General features: G+C 37.4%; 1 protein-coding gene across 1 annotated transcript in view; it reads left to right on the forward strand.

Moving 5' to 3' along the window:
* The first annotated feature begins 2,309 nt into the window (after positions 1-2,309).
* The window catches only part of DYNC1I1 (dynein cytoplasmic 1 intermediate chain 1), a 377,776-nt gene continuing 357,154 nt past the window's right edge, over positions 2,310-22,931 (forward strand). The window contains exon 1 of the mRNA XM_049785233.1: positions 2,310-2,502. The gene's annotated coding sequence lies outside the window, so the exon portion shown is untranslated. The remainder of the gene's footprint in view (positions 2,503-22,931) is intronic.

Genomic DNA, 22,931 nt, shown 5'->3' on the forward strand with positions numbered 1-22,931 from the left:
TGGTGGTTCAAATCCCAGCATCCCATATGATCCCCTGAGCCTGCCAGGAGCGATTTCTGAGTGTAGAACTAGGAGTAACCCCTGAGTGCTGCTGGGTGTGACCCAAACCCCAAACCCCCTCCCCAAATTTTTTCTTTTGGTTTGTTTTCAAATTTTGTTTAGTTCACTGTTCAGAAACTAGAAAATGAGCTTCCATTTGACCAAGAAATTCTACTTGTTGAGTATATGCCAATTGGTACACACACACACACACACACACACACACACACACACACACACACGCGCGCGCACACACACACACACACACACACAAAGGAGAAAGGACATTTTCACTCTTATGCTTTAGTTCTAGTTATCTCTATTAAGGTAACCCTGGATTTTTTCCTAAAAATCTATGATGATAATAATCTATCATCTGCTCTTCAGTAAGACTCCTGTCTGTTCCAATCTTTCCAAGAATCTGTCATTTTCTAGAAAACCTGCTCACTTGCTCTTTGCTGTAACCATTGTGCTGCTTCTTCTTCAGGGCTTTGTTTATGCCTAAAAATTTCTTTCCTCTATGTTTCTACTGCTAACAGTCTCTATACATTTCAACTAAAATGCACATTCATAATTCATATTTTCTCCTGCCACTTCTCCCTACTCCAATCATATGTCTCTAATTTGAGTTCTCTTAAGTTGTATTGTTGTAGCCATATATGTTTATATATGTTGCTTTTATTATATATGTTGCCTTTATTTCCATCTAAATTTTTAAAATTAATTTTCATTGATCTAACATTGGTTTACAAAACTGTAAATGTGTATATCTTTAGGGACACAATGTACCAAACCACATCTACTACCGACGTTCACTTTCAAATGGATTTTAGTTTCTTTGTAGAAAAAAGTCATTAACTTCTCAATTTTGAGCTACCCAAAAGCTTTGGCAGAATACTTTACAAGTAATCAACATACACCAAGGCCCATGTTGGAGAGACAATAATGTCAGATGCTCAAGTCTGTGCTGTGAAGTCAGTTGGGCTGGTCCTAGATATTCTCAGTGGAGCTTCTCAAGGCTTTGAAACCTGGTTTCCTTTGGAGTGACATTGTGTCTACTACATTGGATAATTCAAAATTTAGGGGGAAAGTATGTAGAATTGGACACATATTAAGTATCTAGTATATGATTGTGATGAATAATTGATTTTCCAATTTTTTTCTTTCTATTTTGAGGCCACACACAGTGTTGGTCAGGGCTTACTTCTGACTCTGTGCTTAGGGGTTACTCCTGGTGGGTTTGGGGAACATATATGGTGCCTGGGATCAAACCTGAGTCTGTCATATGTCAGGGAAGTACCTTACGCACTGTTCTACCTTCAAGCTCATTCAAATTTTCTTTTGAAATATTTTGAGTTCCTTCTTACTACAAATATTTTACCTCTTTATTTTTTTAAGTCACACATTAGGTCACAATGAGCCAGAGAGACAACTAAAATTGGAACAAGGAGGTACTTTTACGAATGGGAGTATTTCATTTACAATCAGATCTTTATTTACCACAAAGTTACTGTAATATTCGTCAGAGAGTAAATTCCTAATCTTGAGATATACGAATCAAACTACAGTTATAGGTAGCGGGCATATAAGTAGTTATCGAAGTGCGCTTTTTTCATTCTAAGGCGAATAATGACTATCAACATTCATAATGAACAGCTTATTTATTTAAAAAAAAATGATGCCAGACCTGCAAAAATAGAAGTATTACTTAAGATCCATTTCTGCGTTAAAAGTTAGCGGTTGAGGTTATGCTTTGTGGTACTACTTTTGCTTTTGTGGAGTCCAAAACGGTTACCCAGATTGTCAAGACTTGTAGAAAGCGAACTTGTATAGGTAGAATATATATATATATATATATATATATATATATATATATATATATATATATATATATATATATATATATCCTAAAAGAAGATAGACATCAGGCAGAGTCGATGAATAATTAATAAACCTTATTCTACGTAGCAGACGGATCTAAGTTCTCTGGCTAGTTCAGTGACTTTCAAGCAATGAATGGTCCAAGAGTGGAGTTGTCCAATGCTGGCAGGTCAGTCCTAGGAGCTCACTCGCCCCAATCTGGAGCTCTTCGCAGCAACTTCAACGTGACTCCTAGATCCGACCAAGTGACCCGGGCTTTGCCCTTTCTGCTCGCTCGGCTCTGAGCCCGACCGACTTCGGGGAGCGGGCTGTCAGCAGCATCCTGCGGGAGGGGCGCGGGGCGTGGAGGGCGTGGGCCGGGGCGGGGCGAGCCCCGCAGACTGGGTGCTTTGGCTGCGGCTGCCAGAGCCTGGCTGCGGGCGGGGAAGGAGGAAGTGCTCGCTCCGCGCGGCGGGCGGGCGCAGCGTGAGACAGCACATCCTGCCCGCGCCCGGCCCGCCGCTGCCGCTCTTCCCTACCGCAGCCCGCCCGGCCCGCCGCCGCCTACGCTCCGAGTGCCGCTCGGCCGCCGGGCGCATCCAGGTAAACAGGAGGTGGGGTCCGCGTCCTCCCAGCGCCCTCCGCCCTCCCTCCGCGCCGAGCCGCGCCGCACCGGTGGGGTGTGCGTTGGAGGCTGAGCTGCCTAGCGGCCGCCACCGGTTCCCAGCCCTGGACCCAGCCTTCTCCCTCAGTCTGCCCTCAGACAAACCAGAGCCCCCCAGCGGTCGCCCGCTGCTTCGGCTCCAACGCAGAGCCTTGGGGTGGGAGGAGGTAGGGTCGTGGTGACCTGTGCTCTGTCGCCCACCCTGTGTGATGTGTGTGACAGGGGCCACCCGAGTGCGCCCCACTTAGGTGTACCGGGAAGCAGAAGGCAAAGGGCGGTGAAATCTGCACCCCTTTGGGCCACCAGCTGACAGCCTCCCAGGAGGTGGGGAAGCGAGCGAGGGATGGGAAAGGATGCTGTTTGATGACATACATGTTTGAGCTGGCTGCCAAGCTCTTAGATGTGTGTTTGCTACCTGGGAAGTCGGAGGGAGCGAAGGCACTTCCAGCAGAGCATTAATTAAACACTCGCGAAAGGTGCTGCAGAAAAGTGTGTGTGTGTGTGTGTGTGTGTGTGTGTGTGTGTGAAGTGTGTGTGTGTGTTTTCATAAACACCTCCGTGTGTGTGTGTGTGTGTGTGTGTGTGTGTGTGTGTGTGTGTGTGTGTGTGTGTGTGTGTGTTTATAAACACCTTCTCCTTCCCGGACTCTCAACCCAGGCATCATTCTGGCGCCTCCTAAATCTTTGCGTAGTCATCCTAAGGGCAGAGATCCTGGCAGCACAGATGGGAACCGAGTGTGAACCTGGCCCATGACTTGTACCTTGGCTAGTAAGATTGAACAGAAAACCAGGATCAGGGCAGGAAATGATTTATGAAATAAGAAACTCAACCTAAAGTGCTATTATTCTGGCCTCTACCACATTTAGGTAAGGGACAGGAACACGGAGCCAGCCATTTTCTTAGCCTAGATGCTTTTCCCGTAGACATTGTAGACACTTTAATGCAGTTCTGAGTTATTAAAAATTGCTACAGAAATATTTTAGATTAGCCGAAAGCATGGCTGATAGGAAGGCAGAGTTACTGCAAAAAAAAAAAAAAAAAAAAGCAACCTATGCTTAACACAAAGAATTATAGAGCTCACTGTCTAATGTTCGCATTTTCATTGTGGAAATTATGGATAAGAGATGGCCAGCAGTGTCTGTAAACTTTAAATATGGTCATTAAATGCAAGTTGCAGCCGGGTTGTGTTAGTGGGAATCCGAGTAATATTTCTTCTATTTACAGCTTTCTATAAAAAGTTTGGTATGGAAAAGAAATGGCTCCAACTCTGCTCTTCTGATTTTTATGAGATAAAATAAAATTAGGCATTCCTGTCATTAAATCAATAAATTTTTATAGGACCCAAATTTCCACTTAAAAATTTTCATTAAGGTATTATGATTTACAAAGTTATTCAGGGTTTAATTTCAGACATGTAATAGTTCAAATATTACCAATATTTCTTAAGAAAGAACCGAGGGTCCTATGCTCCAAAAGACATTTATTTTATAATTCTGGGGGCTGAAGCGGTAGCACAGCAGTAGGACCTTTGCCTTGCATATGGTTAACCCAGGACAGACCTGGGTTCGATTCCCGACATCCCATATAGTCCCCCGAGCCAGCCAGGAGTGATTTCTGAGCACAGAGCCAGGAGTAACTCTTGAGTGCCACCAGGTGTGACACAAAAACCAAATAAAATATTTTGGTTTTTTGTTTTTGTTTTTTCGGACCACACCCGTTTGATGCTCAGGGGTTACTCCTGGCTAAGTGCTCAGAAATTGCCCCTGGCTTGGGGGGACCATATGGGATGCTGGGGGATCGAACCGCGGTTCTTCCTTGGCTGGCGCTTGCAAGGCAGACACCTTACCTCTAGTGCCACCTCGCCGCCCCCAAATAAAGTATTTCTTAAGTTTTGACAGTGACAGTACTATGGTACTTAGACAATGTGGGGGGGGGGGGGAGACGCAATGCAGATTTTTTTCAACTTGTTCACTTGGGAAATGTTTGGGCCATTTCATAAATCTTCCTTTTTCTTTTTTAACATGGACTTCAAATCCTTGCATCTCACAATGGATCTCTGTGATTCTGCACCTCTGCTGACTGCACCCTCAAACTTTTCTCCTTTTCTCCTGGAAACATTCCCTCAACTTTAGCATTGGAGAACCTCCATCATTCTATATAATCACTACTAAGGAGATAGGCAGAGAAAATAAACCTAATCCACAGAAAGATGAGAGAATTAATTACAATGGGGGTTCTTGATCTTGGATTCGAGTGAACCTTGGAGATGATAATAGGAAGCCAGTCCTCATTTCTTTTATGAAGTTTTACGGCTAAGAGGGAAGTTCTCAAGCTTCCTTTCCATCCCCTTTACTACACCGGATACTACTATTTGAGTCCACAATAAATATTGTATTTATTTCTCCCATATTCCTTTTCAACCTGTATTTAATAAATGAGTCCTTCCCATGACTCCAGTGCTAAATCAACAGATCCAGCATGTGTGCTATTCTCTCCTGTTTCAGAACAGCTATAAATTAGTCTTTTAAAATGCAGATCATTTCTTTAAACCCAATTACAGATATTAGCATACATGGTATGAGCAGCTTTCATTCACAGTTATCTCAACAATGTGCCACTATTCTATCAACCTAGCACCAAATGAAAATTAAATGCAAATACAAATATATACTCTCATTATTTTGATCTCCTTATACTTTGCTCTGACATATGAAACAAAGGATAATATATCAGGTATTTTTCAGTAAATTACAGAGACAGTATTCAAATCAAGTTTGACTAGTGACTCTAGAGCAGTGGTTCTCAAACTATGGCCCGCTGGCCACATATTGTATTTGTTCCCGTTTTATTTCTTCACTTCAAAATAAGATATATGCAGTGTGCATAGAAATTTGTTCATAGTTTTTGTTTTTACTATAACCGGTCCTCCAAAGGTCTGAGGGACAGTGAACTGGTCCCCTGTTTATAAAGTTTGAGGACCACTGCTCTAGAGTCAAAATTTGTCTATTTTAACTTTTATCCATTGTAGTGAAACAAAAATAAAGCATGTTCATTTTTTTTCAGTTTGGTACCTTGTTTGTGAGCCATTGTATTTCCCTTTATGCCCACGTATAACTTTATTATAAGTTGATTGCTACCTGTGGATGATATGGAAAACTCAAAGTAAGAACATATAATCCTTTTGAAATAAAACATTACCTCTAATTATATTAGATAGAAGCAGCTATTAGAAAAATATGAAGTCATGAAATTTGCCTATACATGGATGGATATGAAGACTATTACATTGAGTGAAATAAGTCCGAGGGAGAGAGATAAACACAGAATAGTCTCACTCATCTGTGGGATTTAAGAAAGATAAAAGACAATATAGTAATAATACCCAGAGACAATAGAGATGAGGGCCAGAAGGACCAGCCCATGATATGAAGCTTACCAGAGCAGTAAGTGCAGTCGAGAAATAATTACACTAACAACTACCATAACAATGATAGAGAAATACAATGCCTGTCTCAAAAGGCAGGCAGGGGGTAGGGAAGAAGGGAAATGAGGAACTTTGGTGGCAGGAAAGTTGCACTGGTGAAAGGGGGTGGATATTTTATGACTGAAACCCAATTATGAACAAATTTCTAATGATGGTGCTTAAATAGATTGCTTTCATCAAAAATTATCCTAGAAAATTGCCCATTATACTTTCTGTATCTCATATTATGTAATTCCCTGAATACTTAAGTGAGGTTTTCTCTTTCTAGAAACTTTCGTAGTTTCCATTTTCACTAGTAAAATGAGTGTATGTTGGAGTGTGGGATTAGTGTGCATTTGTTCTTTGGAGAACTTGAATAGGACAGTGAACTATGTTTGGTTTCTTTTGAGTATTTTTTTTGTTTGTTTTTTTGGGCCACACCCATTTGATGCTCAGGGGTTACTCCTAGCTAAGTGCTCAGAAATTGCCTCTGGCTTGGGGAGGGGGGGACCATATAAGCTGCCGGGGGATAGAACCGAGGTCCTTCCTTGGCTAGCGCTTGCAAGGCAGACACCTTACCTCTAGCGCTACCTCGCCAGCCCCTTCTTTTGAGTATTGATCTCTAAATGTCTCTCATTTTATTTCTTTGAATTCATAAACACTTGCCTGATACTGTATAAAAATATTACCTTCAGTTGACTGGAAATATCACATCATTTTTTCATTTTTTGCTTCTCTGACCTAGAGAATGTATGTTGAGATTGCAATAGAGACACTGCTGCTTAAGTAGCAGTCCTAAGGAGCCCACATGAGCAGATAGCATATTTTGATTTTGTATCTTCCATAAACCAGGCACTGTGAAAAGTAGGCATATTAGTTTTCAGTCAGTGAACCTAATAAAATTGATGAAACATTTATGCATTTTTCTAGATAAGAAACAGGTTACTTGTGGCTAGCACTAGATTTTAAGAATCATTGGATCAGGCATGCTCATCAGGGAAAGAGGGAACTGAAATATACTTAAATAAGGCAAGTGATACTGCTAGATTTCACCAAAAAATATTCTTAGCTAACATTTTTACTATTTCTTGAGGCATATAACAGGCTTCTGGATACAATTAGATCATTACAAATAGTGCAGGCTGCCCCGGTAAGGGTTCAGTCACTGCTTACTGTTTCTTTTGAATGTTCTTGAATCATTCGAATAATCCCATTGACCCAGTAAGACTGACATTAAAATAAAAAACAAACAAACAAACAAAAAACAAACTTCATTTGCTAAACTAGGGCATCTGATGCTTAGAAATATTTGGCCAGGTAAAGTCAGTCAGGTCAAGGTCAGGTAAGGTCAGTTAATCAAAGAACTGTATTTCTAGCTTAGGTTGACCATATTTCAGCATCAGTTTATTCTTTTCAAATCATACATTGTTTCTCTATGTGGGATACCAAACACTACTGTCTAGTAGCTTTTTGTTGTGGAAGAGTGAAGAATTCTTCAAGAATGTGTTCTCACACTGATAGCTAGAAAAGCCTAAATGTCTTATGAAAGGGAAGAAGAAAGTTAAATATCTTTCAGTGTGGCTAAGTAGAGACAAACCCTTGGCATTGCGCTACATCTCCTCATCTTTATTGTCAACTATCAGAATTCATTTGTCCCATCTAAATTTCTCAAAGTATTTATTTTCCCTAAATTGTCTAGGAAATGTTAAAACTGCATCTTGCTCAGCAACAAATGTGCAACAGTCCAAGGTAAAGACAATTTAAGACTTGATATTATAGGAAGATCTTAAGTTCAGACTTCAGTCAATTAAGAGGTGAATTTCCTTTAAAGTGATTCTGTGTATTGAAGAGTGTTAGAAATAGTGACTACTTCTTGGCCCAGAACTCTAACTTGGTACTCTTATGGGAGAACATCTACTTACTTTACAGGTTGGTCTCTGTCCTTTCAATTTTAAGTTCAGAACAATTCTGAGATTTTTAAAAGCAGCTGCTCATTCTCATAATTACAAATTCTTACTCCCTACTTTTTTTTCTCCCACTACTAGTCTTGCTATAATCTTTCAGAGTGGCACATTGGTTCATTTTGTCATCAGACCTAGTGTGGCAAATAACCTCAGTGTGGCAAATACATAAAGAAAACCATTGTTAAAGTGGAGGAAATTCTTTATAATGAAAGCAATGAGTCTAAGGTGTTGCATGGAAGATGATTGCATTTATTCCATAGATCTGTAAGGAGCAGAGAGCAGTCTGCTTTATTAAACTTTGACATTATTTTACTAAAACATTGAGATTTGCTCCCTTATCTTACACATCTTAGGTTGTCATCTAATCAGCTCATAATTAATTTAAAGTTACAATGAATATACTTTCCATATACTTCCCATTTTTGACTATGACATCATCCTTTGAATCCATGTAAAATTAAAATACTAATCCATGTCAACTTTTTTTTTTTTTTTTTGTTTATGGCTCTCACCCGGTGACACTCAGGGGTTACTCTTGGCTCTGCGTTCAGAAGTCGCTCCTGGCAGGCTCTGGGGACCATATGGGATGCTGGGAATTGAACTTGGGTCCATCCCAGGTTGACGGTATGCCCTACTGCTGTGCTATTGCTCCAGCCCCCATGTCAATTTTTAAAGTATCTGAAGCAACATTTTTATACTTTATGGTCAAGCATCACAGTAAGATTTAGAATTCTTTCTATGTCTTTGTATCTGTATCCTGACTTTTGTGGAAACTGAAGTGATAAAGAAGACCTTGAATGGTTTGACAAGGGTCCAGACATAAGCTTCATATCTGGAAAGTAATGCCACTAGTTTTTCTTCTGCCTGCATGTTACTTAAAAAGCCTCCACGTGCCCCCGGGGCATACTATGTCAGTTTGAAGATCATTCTTTTTATTTAGTGGGTGATTTGTATTATGGGTATCTGTAGGGAAGTTGCCAGAAGTCTGGTCCATTGTCTTCTACTGTGCGTGACACAAACTCAGTGGGTTGGACTAGAAGGAACCATGATGCTTCTGTCCTAGCTCCTGCTTCCTATGACAAGTGGAGTGTCTTTGCTCTATGATTTACAAGAATAATCTACTCCTGTAGATATTTATCAATTTCAGGAGAAGTTATTTAGGATGACACTGGAGAGAAGGGTTGTTGATGGCATCTAGTGGGTAATGGTTAGAGCTACTGCTTACCATCCTAGAGTGCACAGCTCAAAGTATAGTCCAAGTCAAGCTTAAGAATTACTGCTTTTATCACTGAAATCTTCTCTGTAATTTTGGAAAATAAATTTAGGCTTTTAAAGAATAATAGAGTATAGCTTCAAAGAAGCAGCATGAATAATGAAAAATTGCTACTAGATATCCCAACTAATGACTGTTTAGGACTCAGTTTCTTCATTTGTGAAATGATTTACTGATACCTATATTGCAAAACAATAAAAATATTAAAAACAATGAAGGTACGTGTCCTAATGGTAAGTGCTCAATGCATAAATTCTTTTTCAGTCTGGAAGCAATTATATTATTCTTTAGCCTTCCCTCTTTCGGGATGTGTATGATCTTGTCCTCCTCCAAATTGAAATTTTTAAAATTTATTAAAATAAAAAATTAAATTAAAATTTATTTTATCTTGAATTACATGTATTATTTCTAGGCCCCCAGACATTCTTTTCCTTCTAGGACTCCAGACATTCTTGTATTTTCTAGTTGAGAATTTTGCACTTGGCAAAGGCTTAGTAAGCTTTGACCTGAAATATTAGCAAGAATAAATCTCCCTTGCCTTCCTTTTTATTTTATTTTAAGATTTAATTCTTCCCTTTGAAACATTTTAATGTATTTAGTAAAAACATTCATTTCCAGAAATGTAGCCTTCATTGTACTTTTGGCCCTTCCTTAATTAAGATCATCATGCCAAGCTTTTGGTGAAGGAGGCTGATAGAAAGAAGGTAACTTTTGATGAGGACCTTCTATTTTATTCCAGAGATGTCGATCAAGATAGTGTAAGTCCTGTGTTTTCTTTGGAGAATTCTTTGGGTTAATTATTTTGATCTGACTTTCATATGATTGTGTAGTAGACTACTTTGATTCCTTTCTAATGGGAGGAATCACTTTTAATTTGTTCATCAGTTTTCATTTTTATTCTAAGAATGAGAGTGTAGCCAAAAGTAATGAGTAGCTTTTGAATAGTAATGATGAATAAATAATGATCCAATATTTGATATCTTTTGTTTCCCTTTGAGAATGTATGGTATACCCTGTCCTGAAATAATACCCATTTCTTTGTTTTACCAATTGAATGTTTTAGCAATTCAAATTGAAATGGAATGAAGTCCCTTTCTTTAGAATGTAGTTTATTTCCTAGGGCATGCATATAGAAACCTTAAAAGTTTACCAAGTTGTTGAATGTGACAAGAAATGCAAGTATACAGGATGACTGGATTTTTTTCTCAGATCAGCTTAATTTCAGGGATGGTGGATTTGGGTGGCCAAAGGGTAGCAAGCCCAGTGGGGAATGTGTGTTTTGACAGTGTCTATGCTTAAAGTAACTGTGTGGCTCCTTTTTCACCATCCATCCCATTACTATCAAAATGGCAAGGGTTGTGGGAATTGATGTGTATTTTATGAAAGCAAAAATAACAAAAGCCCTTTTCTACTTGTTTCCTTGAAAAGTATGACTGTTCACTCTCAGAAGATAGAGGTTATTGCTGACTTGAAAAGAGGATCTTTTCTTTTGAATGGTTGCAGGCTCAGATGAAAATGAGAACCTATTTACTTAAGTTAAAATGCCAAACAGAATTGGAATCTCCCAGTACAAATATGAACCACTCAGGGATGTCGTAAAGGCCAGATTTGGGGTTTTGAATATATATAGTACTTGGCATATCAAACAAAGTTAAAGATATCCTAGCAGGCCATACATTTATAAGGAGGGAATCTGTGTTAATTTCCTTAGAGAGTTCTTGGTTTTAAAAAGCAGAGACAAATTGCTGATATTTGAAGATGAATAGAACTTTTGATTTTAGTTTAAATATAGGTAGAAAAGTTGAATTACAAAGTAGTTGTAAGGAGGGCAGGAAAGCTAAGATGGAGTGTAAGGCACTTGCCTAACATGCAACTAATGAGTATGATCCTTCACCTTGTATGAGTCTCCAAGAACCTTTAGGAATGGTCCCTGAGTATTTTACATGTACAGAGCCAGAGTAAGCCTGGCATCATTGGGTGTGGCCCAACCCCCAGTTCCCACAAAATAGAAAAATCTAGTTGTAAGGAAGGAAGAAGTTACTGTCCTTAAAAATTCCTCTTTCCTGATATATCCTGCACACAGAGGAAGCCACTTTATTTAATTGGAGGCAAGTTCCAATATATTGGACACATCACCAGTAATACTATAATCACTCCCTACTGCTTCCCAAATACTGGCAGGAAAGATCTGGGGTAAAAAAACCCATACTAAAAGAAACAAAGACATATTAAACATTTTACAAATGTACTTTTTTTTGCCTGCCAATTAGATTTGGAAAGGAAGGAACAAGATGAAATTTACTTTATTCATTGGACCTGGCTCCACAGAGATAGGACAGGGATGCCTTTGACACTCTCCCAGTTCCCCATCCTGTCTTTATGGTCTGGACTGGGTGAATTGTTCTAGCTGGTCTCATTCTGATCACCAGAAAGTGCCAAGAAGGAAAGTTTTTCCTTACTTTTTTTGGTAAGTGGCCAAGACCCCTTCCCACAGAAATTTTCTGGAATAAAAGTACTCCACTGTAGCCACCATAATTCTCTGGTAATGTTCATATACTTGTTCAGCAAAAAAAAATTTTGGGTCACACCGGCAGTGCTCAGGGGTTACTCCTGGCTCTATGCTCAGAAATTGTTCCTGGCAGGCTGGTAGGGGGGCATATGGGATGCCAGAATTTGAACCACCATCCTTCTGCATGCAAGGCAAACACCCTACCTCAATGTTAACTCTCCGGCCCCATTGTTCAGCAAAATTTTATTCACTTGAGGCCCTTCACTAAACCCAGTATAGCTTCAACTAGTTCCAACAGTCTCTGACTTTTGACTTGGATCCTTTCTAACCCTAGCTAGCTCTCTTTTGAGCCAGATCTAGTCCAGATTCAGCCTATTCCAGATTGAGTCCAGGAAAAAAAAAATAAAAGAAATGCTAAACATCTTTGAAAGTAGAGCTAGGATCTGAGAAGCACTTAGCCATAACTGCTGGTTACATTAAGGCTGTGAATGAATAAGATTCTTTTTGAGCTAAAGGGTTTCTCCTTAACTTCCTCATTTTATGCAAGAATTATTTAAAGATAAACTGAGATATAGTTACTTTTTTTTTTTTTCTGGGACCTGATTATAGAGGGTATAGCCTTGCATGCAGCTGACTCTGGTTCTGTCCTTGGTATTCATATGTTTCCTGAACCCTGTGAGGAGTAATGCCTGAACACAGAGCTAGGAGTAATCACTGAGTACCACCACTGTGCACCTCCCAACAAAAATAAAATAAAAAAATTATTGAGCCAAAATGGGTAGATTGAAAGTTCTGAGAAACTCTACAAAATGCAAGACTTTTATAGGCAGACGTGAATGGAAGTAAAGATTCCTGAGGACAGAGCCAGTAATAAGCCTTGAGCATATCCAGGTGTAACCCTAAAACAAAGCAAACAAACAAACAAAAATAACTTTGACCATAAATTCTGCTCCGGAGACCATGTGGTTAACAGTGTCAGTACTTTCTTGATCTTTTTCCCTCAGACATGAGTTTAGGGACCATTGAAAAAGAATTTTTAATAGGGAAGAATGTGGGCTCAGCATAGTATACATCAAGTTACAATGTTTAAAGTGGAATTTCCAAGGAGCAGAGTGGACAAAGAGCACAATGGACATCACTGGGTGCAAAACTACTAAGCAAAAACTTCGTGGTTTCAGAGGGGAGAGGAATTTACCTAAATGGACCCAAACGTTTCTTGGCTGATATCTGGTCAGGCTGATCATTTCTCACTTGGGGCATAAAAGTTATCATTCGTCTATCAGTGATCACATGTATCTATGGGATATTCTAGTTAAATAGACTGAAATGATTTTTGCTAAAATTGGACTTTTGAGAAAGAAAAAGGAGTACAACTGAAAAGATTCTAGAAGTTCCTGACGACTGTTTGGCTCTTCTGACATCTTTTTGAGGAAATCTTTGTTCTACACTCACACTCACAGGGCAATTTACTGCCAAGGTTAGGTAGATTAAAAAAGGAAAATTTGCAGTTTCCAAGACTGAACCAGAATCAAGGAAGGTGAAAATTAGCCAAAACACAGATTAGTCAGAATGGATTTGAGCAATTAAAGTATTATTATTGTTATTGTTTTGTTTTGGGGTCATATCAGGACATGTGCTCAGGGATTACTCCTAACTCTGCTTTCAGGGATCACTCTTGGTAGACTTGGGGGACTAAATAAAGTGTGAGGGATCAGACAACCAGTTGGCTAGATCCAGGGCAAATGCCCTATCTGCTGTGCTATTGTTACAAAGATAATTAAAAGTATTTTTGGTTAAAGTATTATTGATTAGGTTATATTGTGATAGCAAACAGCTTTAAAGGAGGAGTACAACAGATTTTTAGCACTTGTTTTATGTCAGGTTCTGTGTGCATTAACTTGGGAATCTGCTCCTTATTATATTCACTCAGAATATAACTTAGGGAAGGGGATCAAGAAATTTTGTGATTTGATCTAAATGGGTATTGTAGGGAGACTTATATCTAGTCCATTTCTGCTACTAAAAATCATCTTTTGGAACTCTAGAGGATACATCCCAACATGGAGAAGTATCAGCATCCAATTTAGTAGAATCTGAAAGATTGCCCATTTATATATTAAAATCATTAAGCTATAAGGATCCTAGAATTATGAGTTTAATTATCTAAATTTGATTGATGATATCTAAATGAAATGTGTGTGGGATGAATATTAGCTTCTTTCAGCAATTTTTCTAATCTAGTCAAGTATATTTGTTTGATTTTTATTGGAGTGCTTCATGTACAGCTGAAAATGAATATAGTCTTTGTCTTAGGGACTGACACAAGAGAAAATAAAAATATTTAATATTCATGACAGATGGATCATCTGTATTGTTTTATGTCAACACATATTTCACATAGAACTAAATGAGATAAAGTCCCAATAAAGGTATAATGAAGGAGTACAATGTAAGCTCAAGGAAGTAAGGTGATTCATACTTAAGTGAATTCCTTTGAATTTGCAGACTGACCAGAGCTAAGTTTCAGCCAGGCAAAGCAATATGTTATAATACGTATCTTCATCTTACTCTTTTGTTCCTGTGTCTGACTTATCTTGGAACAAATCATAAAAGTTGTTCATCTTTAGTATGAGAGCATGACCTCTAAATCCAAATTCAGATCCCAGCTTCACCACTGGCTTTGGACACTGACAAATTACTATTCTAGATGTCGTTTTTTGAGCTGTAAAACTGAGCCTATAAAAATAATAACACAAACTTATAGGGTAACTTTGAAAGTTTATTAAACAGGTTGGAAGACTAAATTATACTTAATTTTCCTTTTATCCTTCAAAATATGTTGGAGTAACATACTTATTCAAGTGGAAGAACCTGCTGTGGATTGTTTGTTAGTGAAGGCCTTGGCATGAGGGTTTTCTTTTTAGCAATTTAGTATTAGGAGCATATTTATAATAGTTCAAATCTCTTTATTTTACAATTGCAATAAAAAATATTTTTCAAAGTATTCAAAATGAAAAGAGATGGACTGCCTATTGGGTAGCGAGCTCCCAATGCCCAGAAGAATTCACCATCAAAAAATATTTAGAGTAAAGACAGTAGAAATGATGGTGGGAAGTGCAGTAAAGACAGAGAAAGAACCGCTATGCCATTAATAGTTGACAGTGATCAGTCTGGGGAAGAACTGGGAACTGAAAGGAAGTAAAGAGTTATACCTGATACTCCTTCAGTAACAGTGATGCAAACCATGTGCCTAAAAAGGATAAATGGAAAAATAGAGAGAAAAAAGTGCCATAGATGCAGAGTGGGGTGTGGGGGAGAGGACAAGAGGATAACTGGGAACATTGGTGGCAGGAAATTTACACTGGTGAAGGGATGGATATTGAAACATTGTATGATGAATCTTAACTATCAATAAATTTTAACTTTATATTTCGTGGTGATTTAATTTAAATAATTAAAAAATATCTTTGGAGAGGTCCATAGCCCAAGTGAGGATCATCTATGAAAGTATTGTTTCACCAATTGAATATCAGGTCAGTGTTTGAGAATCTGTTTTTTTTTTTTTTTAATTTTTCCCAATTTAAGAGTCTTCGATTCATCTATCAGAGAACCTTCATCATTGTTACTTCCGGCCAGGCAGGCTTTTCTGCTTCCATAAATAAGGGAACAGACTCACCAAGCTAAAAAAAACCACACATAGTTATAATCTATATTTTTTTCTTATGTACTATTTATTTGTAACAGTTGTTCATTCCATTCCTTTCGCTATTCAAGAAACATTCCATAAACACCATCATTGGGAATAATATAGTATTGTTAAGCCCAGTAAAGGAAATTCAACACATTAAGAATAATCTTTAAAAGCAATAAGTGATGATATATAACTTAATTCCAAATTGTCTGTAGTATGCAGCTGAGTACTCATTCTTTATTTGTTTGTTGGCTTCTTGTTGTAACCTGATAATGTTAAAAATCCAATCTGTACAACCAGTGGGAGACATTCACATATCTGCCAGACCCAACTGCTATGCACCATTCATAGTCTGAAGAATAGAAAACTGAAAAGTTACTTGTGGGAGAAAGCTCCCACCCTGAATGTTTATCTTATATAAGGAAATTATTACAAATACTAAGATGCCTATTTTGAGCAGTTAATTTCTCACTTTTTTTTTTTGAAGTGCAGCAAAGGTGTGATATATATGTGCAATACAAGTGTTAATTCCAGTTGTTTGCAATGACTTTACATATTGGAATAGATTGGATTGGTTTTCAACAAAGAAATGTTATTTTCCCAATAACTTTTTTTCTGGTGAGGCACCTTTTGTGCTGGCCTCAGACTTTGATCACAGTGTTATCATGTGATTCCCCTGTAATTATTGTTATTACAAAATGCCCTTCAACAATAACCATCAGAGAAGTTTGAAATGGAGGTTTTACCAGAGTAATGTTATGGTGTGTAGGTTACTTGTCTTGCACATTGCAAATCTATGTTTGATCCCTGACAGCTCATATAGTTTGCTGAATAGCTCGTAGGTCCTGCTGAACACCACTAGGAGTGATCCCTGAGCATCACCAGGCATGGCCCCAAACACACACACACACACACACACACACACACACACACACACATCAACAATAAAGAAGTTTATTATTTTCAATATCTGGGAACAATAGCACACCTGGGCTAGCTACAGTGAGGTTTTGGTAAGAAAGAGTATGGTCCTATGATCCTGTTTTTATTGGAACTAAAGGAGTTTGAGAATTTTGTCAGATCATCTACTATGAATATAGATAAAGAAAGTAAGGACTTATGAGCAGGAAGAGAGAATAAAAGGGACATGCATGTATGTGCATATATATGTATGTATATATGTTGGTGGATAGGAGTAGCAAATGGGTCTCTAAATGAGCCAGGATTTGTACTATCCCAACTCATGATGTATAATCATGCTCAGCAGGTTTTCAGACAGATGAACAAGTTAAAGGGCCAAAGACACTTTAAAAAAGTTTCCCATGGGCCGGAGTGGTGGTGCAATCAGTAAGGCGTCTGCCTTGTGCGCACTAGCCTAGGACTATACCCCAGTGTCCCATATTGTCCCTTAAGGCAGGAGTGATTTCTGAGCACATAGCCCAGAGTAACCCCTGAGTGTCACTGGGTGTGGCCCCAAAACAAAAACAAACGAACAAAAGAGAATAGCTTTGGTAGTTGTTCACTAACTATGTGGTAGTTTTTAATTACATTGATGGACTCAAATTGATGTTTGGCACTGACTGTCATTGTTTTGACTTGGGAGCTGTTTTGCCTTTTAAGATATGGGTTAGTTTAATTCCAAAAATTATCCTATTATATACCAAGTTTGTGGTAATTCTACCATGTCCCTCCACCCTAATGTCACTAAATTGGGAGTGGATAGGAAATCATATTAATATTTCTACCTTGTTACTTTCCAGAGTTATTTCTATTTCTCTATGTTTTTTTTTTTTTTTTTTTGGTTTTTTGGGTCACACCCGGCGGTGCTCAGGGGTTACTCCTGGCTGTCTGCTCAGAAATAGCTCCTGGCAGGCTCAGGGGACCATATGGGACACCGGGATTCGAACCAAGCACCTTTGGTCCTGGATCGGCTGCTTGCAAGGCAAACACCGCTGTGCTATCTCTCTGGGCCCCTATTTCTCTATGTTTATAATTGCAATGATTAAAAATTCTAATTTCTAATTGCAGTGATGTTCATTCAGGGATCAGTGATGGGGGCAACCCAGTGGGTGGAAAAGGATATAGATACATTTATGTAAGGTTACTACTTGCCTTGGATATTTTATTATGCCTTAACATGGTCTTGAAACCTGAGATATAATTTCTTTTTCCTTTTAATTCTCTCTGCCAAAACTGGTTTTCTTCAAAAGCTAATATATAAGCCTGCATCCCATTTTCACTTGAACAGACAGATGGGTTGAAACTGACTCCAGCTAAATTTTTTTTAATTCTGAATTAAAAAAGATACAAAAGTAGCATAACAGTTTAAGCCTTTTAGAACTGGTTGAAAAATCTGTTTTTAATACTGTTTCCTACCACCATGCTGTGTGGTGGTGGTGGGGGGGAGGGAGGGAGGATAGGCTAGGGACTTGGCAGTCAAAATTTTCAGATGGGATTTGCTTTCTAAAAGGAATGGAAAGGCTGTGCTGCTGGGACAGATAGCAAATACTCAAATCCTAGGGTGGCATTTAGCATTTGTGCTGATGGTGACAGGAAATGTGCTATAGTCCCACATATCTGGCTGCACTATTTTCTCTACTCCAATTGGCACTTTAGTGTATCTGGAAAAGCACTGTAAGCTTTGTAAGTACATCCAGGATGCATTTGAAATAGTTAGGGATTTATTTTCCCCTGAAATCTGGGAGAGGCCTGCAGAGGCCTATACCACTGAACAGAGATACACTAGGAACTCGTTTTCCCAGAGTCCAGGCATCAGTGCCTTTTTTCTTTAAGCAGGTAACCACAAAATAATCTCACTCTGTCAATAGAGCTCCCCAGAGATCTCCATGGCAATGGAAGGGACACTGGCATTGAAGAGGAAAATATACACCACTAGACTATGAAAAGAAATATAATAAAGCAGAGCAGATCTATGCCACAGTTAGTGGGCAAAGATTGTAATACTGAGTATTCAATCAGTAATAACCCCCTATATAATCTCTTAAATGGAATTCAGAGTGGAAATACTTAGGATGCTTAATGAGATCAAAGAAACAATCTAACAAACTGCCAATAAAACACAAGAGTATATAAAGCAAAATGAGAAAATGAGCAAGACAGAAATGAGAAAGCTAAAATCAGAAATGAAAGAACTGAAAAATCTGGTAGGAGAAATGAAAAACTTACTAGAAGGCCTCACCAGCAGAGTAACAGCTCCTGAGTACAGAAATAGTAAGCTCCAAGGTGAGGGTCAGAAAACCTTCACTTAACAGTAGAAATTGGAAAAAGGCCTCAAAGTAAGTGAACAGCTAATGAATAAACTTAAGAGTTATTTCAAGAGGAACAAAATAAGAATTATACGGATACTACAAGGCCAGGAAGGAAACCCTGATGAAGAAGTAACTAAGACATAATGTCTGAAAAATTTTCAGAGCTGGAGACTGTCCTAAATCATGTCCTAATCAGAATGACAAAAACTATAAGGACAGAATAATGAAATTAGCAAAAAAGAAAATTACATACAAAGGAGCATTCTTAAGCTTTATAACAGATTTACCAAACAAAACCCTCTGGACTCAAAGACAATAATAAGATATAGTAAAAAATAAAAAAAACTTAATAAAATGAATACCTTACTAAGATTACTTTAGTCAGATAGACTCTCATTCAGATTTGAAGGAACAATATACAAGTTCACAGATAAACAATAACTCAAGAATTTCATAGACTCTGTCTTTATAAGAAGTCAAGAGACGACTTTAAGATAAGACAAATTCCCCCCAAAATCCTCAAACTCCTACAAAAGAAAACACAAGACTTCAAGACAATAATCTCTCTCAATGGCAATAGTCTAAGCATACTAACTAAAAAGCACAAAGTGACAGAATGAATTAGATAAATTGAACCCAACATTCTGCTGCCTATAAAAACACATTTGATTTTTCAAAGCAAATACAGACTCAAAGTTAAAGGTTTGAAGAAAATTCTTTAAGCAAAGAACTCCCTCAATGAGGCTAGGATAGTTATACTAATATCAGATTACAGTTATTTGGCTGAAAAGGGTTATAAGTTGTAAAGTTCATTTCTTAATAATCAAGAGGTATTTCAAGAAGATCTCATACTCATTAACATATATGCATCTAATGAAGGATCAGCAAGATACTGAAAATAAAATACTAGAAATATTGCTAACAGACTTGAAAGGCATTGATAGCAGCAAAATAATAGTTGCAGACTTCAACACTGCTCTGTTTCTTCTTGATAGATCAAGTAGACGAAAGCTCAGTAAGGAAATATTTACTTTGAAGAAAAAAATTGAAGAGAGGCGGCTAGTATATATATAAAACATAACATATATTATAAAACATACATAAAATATAATATATAATATCTACTACTATATAATATACAAATAAAATATATATTGTAAAACAATATAAAATATGTGAATGTATATAGTTGTTTTTATAATCAAAAGCCAAATACACCAAAATATCATCAAAAGCCATGCTGTAATACAAAAAAATAACCCACAAATTCAAAAGAATATGTCATTCCAACCATTTTAATGTATCAGACTATGATACAGTAAAAATAGAAGTTAATCATAAAAAGAAATGGAGAAACAAATCAAACACTTGGAAATTAAAATGCTCATAACTGAACAATTAATATACTAGTTAGGAAATCAAAGAGGAAATTAAAAGATTCCTGGAAACAAGTGAGAATGAGGATATGTATTACCAGAACTTGTGGGACACAGCGAATACTGTTAAGATGAAAATTTATAGTCACATAGGCTTTCATCAGAAATGAAGAAAAAACCCACAAAAATTACTTGAGTGTACAACCTAAGAAATTGGAATATGACTAACAAAAAGAACCAAAAGCAAGTAGGAGAAAGGAAATAATAAAACACAGGGTAGAAATTAATGAGCTTGAATAAAAAAAAAGCAGTGAAAACAATAGCTGGTTCTTTGAAAAATTAATAAAATTAATAGTGAGATTTATAAAAGAGAGAGAACTCTAATAAGCTAAACAGAATTAGAAAGATTACATCATAACAGATACTACATAAATGTAAAGAACCATCAGAGATAATTTTTTTTAGAATCTTTATGCCATTAATGACAGAACCCAGAAGAAATGAATAAGACTGAACCAAGATGATTTGGAATAACTGAGCAGACCATTTGCATTGAGGAAATTGAAGTGGTAATCAAAAATCTTCCCCAAATCAACTTTGGAATCAGCTTGACTAAAGAGGTGAAAAACCTATACAAAATATCTTCAAGAAGTGAAAGAGGACATAGGAAATGGAAATACATCTCTTTATCATAACTGGAGAGGATTGATATTAAAATGGCAATACTCCCCCAAATATTTTATTGATTCAGTGCAGTCTCTACAAAAACACCCGTGACATTTTTTAAGAACTTGATCAAACACTCCTGCAATTAATATGGAACAATGAATTTAACTACCCATCAATAGCTGAAACAATCCTTGGAAAAATAAGATGAAAAGCATCACAAACCCCAACTTCAAACTAACTACAGAGTTTAAAACAGCCTGGTACTGGAATAAAGAGACACTCACAGGTCAGTGGAATAGAGTTGAATATTCTGAGGCATAACCTCAGGAATATGATCAGTTAATCCCTGGTAAAGGAGCAAAAATATGAAAGGAAGTGAGGAACCATTTTCATCAGTGTCATTTGGAAAACTGGTCAGCTACATGCAAAACAACAACAAAAAAATAAAAACATGAACTCAGACCCTCTTTCTAACACCATACACAAAAGTCAAATAAAAATAAAGTCCTTGATATCAGACCTGAATCCACAAGGTAGAGGAACACATAGGCAAAACTGTCCAGGACTCTGAAGCTAAAGACATCTTCAAGAATGAAGCACGATTGACCAAGCAAATGGAAGCAAAGATAAACAAATGGGGCTACATTAAATTTTGAAGCTCTGCACCTCAAAGGAAAGGATGAGTAGTATACAAAGCCTACCCAGAGAAATATAGAAATTATTACCTAAAACTCATCTGGTAAGGGGTTTATATGAGTAATATATAAGGCACTGGTAGAGCTTTGCAAGAAAAAAAAACTCAATCAAAATATAAGAAGAGATTAACAGAGACACTCTCAAAAAAAGAAATACAAATGGCCAAAAGGCATATGGAAAAAATATTCTTCATTGTTAATCAGGGAAATGAAAATCAAAATAACAATAAGATATGTCACATCAAAAAAGAACAAGAACTAAGAGAAATGTTCATCTGGGATGTGGAGGTAGTGCTGAATGGTGATAAAGTGTTATTTATGAAACTATCAGCAATAGGACTGAAAACCACACTGAAAATATTTATATATGTAGGTATATATAAATGTGTATATTTATATATGTATTTATATGTATATAGGTATATGAATATAAAGCATTTCTTGTAGTAGCAGACTGGTTAGTGGGGGCATCTGGGAGTAGGGGCATTGGTGGAGGGAAGTAGATACTGAAGAAATTGATATTTAAACACTGCCTGACACCCAATCGAAAAAAGCTTTAAATTCACAGTGACTAATAGAAAAAAATTGAAAAAATTAAAAAATGAGAAAAGAAAAAGAAAATAATATCAATCAGTGTCAGTGTGGATATAAAGAGAAATGGACTCTTGCTGGTGGGAATTTTGACTATTGCACCCTTTTTGGAAAACAATGTGAACATTCCTGAAAGAACTAGGAATTGAACTATATTTGATTCAGCAACTCCACTTCTTGGAATATATTCCAAGGTCCCAAAAATCAAATGGAGAAAAGACATTCACACCTCAGTGTTCCTTGTAGCACTATTGACAACAGTCAAATTCAGGAAATAATCCAAGTGTCCAAAAATAGATGACTGGATAAAGAAACTATGGTACACATACAGAATGGAATATTACTTGGTCATAGGAAAAGATAAAATCACGCAATTTACTATTACATGGAATGGCCCGGAGAATATCACATTAAGTGTAGTCAGAGGAAGAGACTGATACAGAATGATCTCTTTCATATGTGTGATACAAAGAAATATAGTGGTGAACAGAGATTGGTACACATCACAAAGAATGAGAACAAGCAGTGTTGGCGGGAATGCGGCGTGAAAGGAACTCTTATCCACTGCTGGTGGGAATGACGACTAGTTCAACCTTTCTGGAGAGCGATATGAAGATTCCTCCAAAAACTGGAAATTGAGCTCCCATATGATCCAGCCTTACCACTCCTAGGAATATACCCTAGGAACACAAAAATACAATACAAAACCCCCTTTCTTACACCTATATTTATTGCAGCACTATTTACCATAGCAAGACTCTGGAAACAACCAAGATGCCCTTCAACAGACGAATGGCTAAAGAAACTGTGGTACATATACACAATGGAATATTATGCAGTCGTCAGGAAGGATGAAGTCATGAAATTT

Source organism: Suncus etruscus, chromosome 1, assembly GCF_024139225.1.
Source record: "Suncus etruscus isolate mSunEtr1 chromosome 1, mSunEtr1.pri.cur, whole genome shotgun sequence".
Lineage (NCBI taxonomy): Eukaryota > Metazoa > Chordata > Mammalia > Eulipotyphla > Soricidae > Suncus > Suncus etruscus.